This window comes from Myotis myotis, unplaced genomic scaffold (genome assembly GCF_014108235.1).
Source record: "Myotis myotis isolate mMyoMyo1 unplaced genomic scaffold, mMyoMyo1.p scaffold_m19_p_3, whole genome shotgun sequence".
Taxonomy (NCBI): domain Eukaryota; kingdom Metazoa; phylum Chordata; class Mammalia; order Chiroptera; family Vespertilionidae; genus Myotis; species Myotis myotis.
Window position 1 is genome coordinate 165,448,992 of NW_023416335.1, and position 6,499 is coordinate 165,455,490.

Genomic DNA, 6,499 nt, shown 5'->3' on the forward strand with positions numbered 1-6,499 from the left:
TGGGGATTGAGCCCACAGTGGGGATACAGCCCAAACCCTGGGTATATGCCCTGACTGGGAATGGAACTGTGACCTCCTGGTTCATAGGTTGCTGCTCAGTCACTGAGCCATGCCAGCCTGGCTAGCCATTATTTCTTTAAATATTATTTTTAGCCCCAGTTCATTTGAATCTTCAGTTACATGTATGTTAAATTGCTTGATATGTCTCACAGATCACTTTACTCTGACTCTTTCAGTCTTTTTCTCTCAATACTTCATTTTGAATAGTTTCAACTTCTATGTCTTCAAGCTCTCTAATCTTTTCTATAGTCTTTAATTTGCTATATTTTTCCCATGAAAAATTTTAATCTCATTTATTTTAAAATTTGATAATCTTAATTTTATTCTATATTAAACTAAAATTTGTGTCACATTATTGAAGTAATACTTTGATTCACAATGATAATATATATTTTTAAATTAAACTCAATTACAGAATAAACTGTTTACTTAAGCAATATAATTCTCCTCTAATAAAAGTAGCTTTATATATAAAGCTTGACTTTAAACTTCCATTGCTATTCCACTCTTTGGCCTCTGTTTCCAGAAATAGGCACATTTCAACTAATTTCTGTAATGAATATTTTGCAGCAAGTTCCTGAAGTTTTCCAATTCTTTTATACTTTGAAATTGTTCCAAATGCATTAAACAATGATACTACTTCTTGTCTAGTAAGATGGTATTCATACGTGGGCCCACTTTCTGCATATTTGCTGTCAATTTCTTTGAAAACAAGACCTTCAAAGCAGTGCCCAAGCCTGGAGTCAGAATATTTCCCCACAGTTGACATTTAAGCTAACCAACACAATCCATAATTTTAGAAAGATTTCCATGAGTACATTCTAAAGTCTGCCTGCTCCTTTTTCTACCCCAAGCAAAAAATGAATTTCATAAAAGTACAAAAGAAATTATTTGACTTTTTGAAATATTTCCAAGAATAACTTTGTTTTCTAAATATTAAACTTCATTTCCAGTGAGTAGTTGAAAATCTGTGTGTCCAGAGAATGGTAGTACTTTAGGTAAAGGCCTAATTCTTTTAAGTACAGAAAATATAAGTTCTCTTGGATTTTTCCCTTCAGCCTAAATTCCATCAAATGATATATAACCTTGTGTATATATCATTTCAAGTTTGTGCATTAAGGTGAAATTCTGTAATGTGTGTCCCCATTTCTTTTCCAAACAGGTGTCTTGTGAAGGCTCTCTTGCACTGTAACGCACATTAATGCTTCCATGTAGTCCAGACATAAGTCTGGAGAATGCCCTTTTTGTTTTTACACAGAGACCTACTAGCCATCAGTGAAAAATGGTCTCTTCACATTTCCTTTGATCAAAAGCCCAAATATTTCAAGGTCTTTTCATTGTGACTTGAAACAATTTTCTTATTATATCCCCTATCTTCCAAGCATCTGGTCTCTTATACTAGTAACTGTGTAATGCTTAGAATTAAGAATAATTCACATATTCAGTATCAGGGTTTACAGAAGTTTTCTGAGGAATCATCATGCTTGGCCCACTGAAGAACAATCTTCTGTGTTTCTCCACTCAGAGATTCATCCATAGCTCCAAGTTATTTAGCTTATTCATATTCTTCAGTAAGATTATTACTTTCTTCAGAATACCTTTAGCTTAGAATTAATTTACATTTAATTAAAACACTACATGTTTAATTTATTTGATATTACATTTTTATTATTTCTGATGTACACTGAACTTATTTGCTTTATCTTATAACATACATAAAACACTTTCACAATACCAGTATTAGTACCTAACAATAAAATTACACAATGAAGTTAGTTCTTTGCAGCTTGTTTTTTCTTAGAATATATCCCACTAAAGAAGACAAAGTCCTATGTTTGAAAGTCATTTGAAATAATTCTTTCTTTGGTTATGTTACCAATCTTATATATACTTGGGTTTATTTTATTTGTTTTCAATTTTAAAGATTCAGTATAAATCTATGGTGGTGGTTATACAAATTGTATATAACTATATACTCTTTTTGGTTTAATCAACTTTCTGAATATGTAAAACAATTACATGATTCTAAAATCTAACTTAAATTAAAAGGTGTTCTCAGAGTCTTCTTTCCATTTCTATCTCCTGATTCTAATTCCCTCTCCCCACCTCTTAAAATAACAATTTTTATTAGTTTCTGGATTATCCTTCAGTGTTTCATTTTTTACAAAAATAGCTATCACTTACACTGTTCTGCACCTCACTTCACATAATATACTGTGACAATTATTCTACAGCAACACATAGAAATAGTTTATTTGACTATTCAACTCCCCACTATTGGTGGTATTTAGAATATTTCTAGTCTTTTGCCATAAAATAATGCCACAATGAATAACCTTGTGTATATATCATTTCAAGTTTGTGCAAATGTACTTTTAGTATAGATTCCTAGAGAATGTGATTGCTGTTGGTTAAACAGTGAATGCATCTATTTATAGTTTTGCTAGATAGTACCAAATTCCCCTCCTTGATGGCTATATCATTCTATACTGCCACCAGCAGCATATCTGAGTCTCTTTCCCCAGAGTTTTGGCAACAAACTGCTCTTAAACTTTTAGATTTTTGACAACACAGTAAGAAATGCTCTCAATGTAATGAAATTTTCTTTCTTTCTTTCTTTTTATAAATGAGTTGAATCTGTTTTATTGTTTTAAGGGCCACTTTAAAAAGCCATCTGTTCATTTCTTGTGCTAATTTTTCTACTGAATTTCTGTCTTTTTATTTTTTGAAGCTCTTTATATGTTAAGAAGATTAACTCTTTCCTGTGCTGTAGTTGCAAATATTTGTCCAGTGACTTTCTCTTTGGTCTTACTTATGGTATTGGGGCCATGCAATTTTAAAAAATTATGTAATATAATTTATCAGTCTTTCATTGATTCTAGATTTTGAGTCATGAAAATGCTTTTCCACTACCCCCATAGGTCTATTATACAGAAATATACCAATGTTTTCTTCTATAGTTTGTAGGGTTTCCATTTTTGTTACGTTTAGTTAACTGATCCATGTGGAGTTCATCTTGGCGTGCAATATAAGTTATGGATCCAATTTTACCTTTTTCCAAATGATACCCAGTGGTTTCAACAGCATTTATTTAAAAGTACATCTTTATCATATATTAAATTTCTTTATGTACTGGATTGATACATAGACTTTTAACATTAGAATGTCTGTTTATTCACGTACCAATTCTACACTGTCTTAATTGTGAAAGCTTTATAGTATTTTAGATGTCTGATAAGACCAATCCCTCCTCATTGCTCTTCTTTTTTAGTGTTTTCCTGGAAGTTCTTTATTTTTTCCATAAAAATCTATTTGTCTACATAGAGATAATGCAAAGAAGCCTTATGATGATGGAAATTTTCTGTTTTTTGATTTAATTATATGGTGGTGGTTATACAAATCTACACATATGACAAAATTGTACATAACTATATACACATACACAAGTGAGTGCATATATTACTGATGAAACCTGAATAAGCCTTAAGAATTATACCAATGACAATTTCCTAATATTGATATTATACATAGTTATACAAGATGTCACCATAGGGGGAAATTGGGCAAAGATTATAACTTCCTGTGAGTCCATAATTTAAATAAAATTATGGACTCACAAGACAGAGAGAAACATCGATGTGAGAGAAACACATCGATTGGTTGCCTCCTGCACATGTCTGACCAGGGTCCAGGCCAGAGAGGAGCCTGCAACCAAGGTATGTGCCCTTGACTGGAATTGAACCTGGGACTCATCAGTCTGTAAGCCAACGCTCTATCCACTGAGCCAAACTGGCTAGAGCTAGGTTTTTACATATTTCTTATTAATTGTATTCCTAGGAGTTTTGTAATTATGGTTTCTATTACAAATGGGATGTTGATGTTCTCTTCTATGTTAATCTTCTAACTGGTTCTTCCTTGTACTTATGAAGCCTTCTGTAAATTGCTTTTATATCCTGCTACCTTACTGAATCATCTTTTTCTTTGCAATAGTTTTTCCATTGACTTGCTTTCATTTTCTAGACACACCATCATGTTATCTACAATTCTCATGCATTAATTGTTTTCTCTGTAGCAATACTGTGACAAATAACTTCCAACACCATGTTAGATGTGATAGTAATAGGGACATTCTTTTGTTTCCAGCATTAGCAGGAATCCCTCCAGTGTTTTCCCATGAAAATAGTAAGATGCTGATAAGCAAGATGCTTTATGATGCTAAGGAAATGCTCTTCTATTCTTTTTTTGAAAGTTATTTTATTAGGAATACACCTTGAACTTTCTCAAATGTTTTTCCAGCACTATGGAGATAATTGCAATATTTTGAAAATATATATAATTATTGCCCTAGCCAGTTTGGCTCAGTGGATAGAGTGTCAGCCTGCAGACTGAAGGGTCCTGGGTTCGACTCCAGTCAAGGGCACCTACCTCTATTGCAGGCTTTTCCCCAGCCTGGGCCCTGTTTGGGGCTCGTGCAGGAGGCAAACAATCAATGTGTTTCTTTCACATCGATGTTTCTCTCTGTCTTTCCCTCTCTCTTCCACGCTCTCTAAAAGATCAATGGAAAAATATCCTCGGATGAGGATTAAAAATATAATGATAAATAAAAATATATAAAATTATTAAATATATTCATGTATTTACTAACATTGAACCATCTTTGCATTTCTGAAACAATTTCCACTTGGTCATGATATAGCATGCTGTTTGATTCCATTTGCTAATATTTTATTTAGGATTTTTGCATTGATGTTAAATGAATGAGGTTGGCATATAATTCTCTTTTGTACACTCTCAAATTTTAGTTTCAATGTTATATTTATTTTATTAAAGAATTTTTGAAGTCATTTTCCTGTGCTTTGGAATAGAATTAGGATTATAGGTCTTTAAAGAATCCTATATGAGACTAACTTGGATACTTTTAAGAAGATTAAAAATAAATCTAGTCAGTATTTTTATTGTTTTCAACAGAATGGCTTCTTTTTCCTGGGGGGAGGGAGGGGTACGGAGACAAACCCTCTCTACTTTTGTTACCATGTTTACTCCCTATAATCCTTAGACTTTGTTCAGTTATCATCTCCTCTAAAAGTTCTTCTCTGACCACCCCCCCCCCCCAGGTTGTGCAAAGGTATATCTTTTCTGGGCTCCTTCTGGACATTGTTCATTCTTGCATAGATACATTATATTGAAGTAATCTATTAATGGCAACAAGAGTTATCAGAGGATAGCTCTGTTATCCAAAAGATGTGGGCTGACAAGAATCCTGTATTACCTCCACGTTTTAACTTCCAGTGTCTATACAGTCCTTGCCATATAGTAGTAACCTCAATAAATATTTAATTAACTGATCTTTGATCAGCTCCCTCCTCCCCTGTCCCCTCCGCCATATTTCTTCTCCAGTTCCCCTCTCTGTAAATGGCTTCTCAGTTCATCCAGGAGCTCACAGCAAATATCTAGGAATCATCCTCAGCAATCTGTACACCTTCATTTTCATTTTGTAATAAATCACCAAGTTTTAATAATTCTTACCTTACAATATTTCAAACTCATCCATATCTCTCCCTTTTTATAGCCACTAACCTAGTACAAGCTCCCATTATTTCTTGCCTAGATCACCAAACTTCTGTTTTTCCCATTTTAATCCTTGATCTTCCCCTTCTATTATCCATTCTTATCATAAAATCAAAGTGATCCTTTAAAACACAACTATGGTTATAAAACCCATCAATAGCTTCCTATTCTTTATGGATAAAGTTTAGAATCCTTAACATGTCCCCCAAGACCCTGCCTGATCTGGAGCATCCAGCCTCAACGTGTATCACTCCTCCTTATTCTGGCTTCTTTCTCTTCTTCCAACTTCTTAAGCTCTTTTCCTCTTGGAGTCTTTGAATATTCTTTTTTATTTGCTAGAAAGCCTACTCCCTGCACCTCCTCCACACTTTGATCTGGTTATATCTATTCATTTTTGAGGTCTGTGCTCAGAAAGTTTTCAGTGACCTCCTAGTATGGTTGTGGTGCTCTACTGAATGGCCATATTGCCCTCCAAACTTTTCCTTATTACCATTGTGATCTTTTAGACAGTCAGGTGATTTTTTATCTAATGTTTACTTCCCACACTAAACTTACAATTTCCCTGGAGACAAGGACTACGTTGATCTTATTTTCAGCTGGATATTCAGCATCTATCATAAGAAACAAGTATTTGTTGAATAGATGGATGGATGGATGGATGGATGGATGAATGAATGAACGAAGAACTAATTACTATTGAACTCTGAGCAAGAAGCCCGAAGGAACAAATGCTCTATTTCCCCTCCAGGGGGAGACATACTCCTACTAGAAATAGCACAGGACTCAGGCCCTTGAAATATTTTTTGTCTTAATTTAAAAATTTTTAAGAACTTGGGGTGCAGTGTCTTCCCCATGTTTTGAGTGTTTTTTA

General features: G+C 33.8%; 1 pseudogene; it reads right to left on the reverse strand.

Moving 5' to 3' along the window:
• Nucleotides 1–603: 603 nt before the first annotated feature.
• LOC118650685 lies at nucleotides 604–6,091 on the reverse strand (annotated as a pseudogene).
• Between the last annotated feature and the right edge of the window lie 408 nt (nucleotides 6,092–6,499).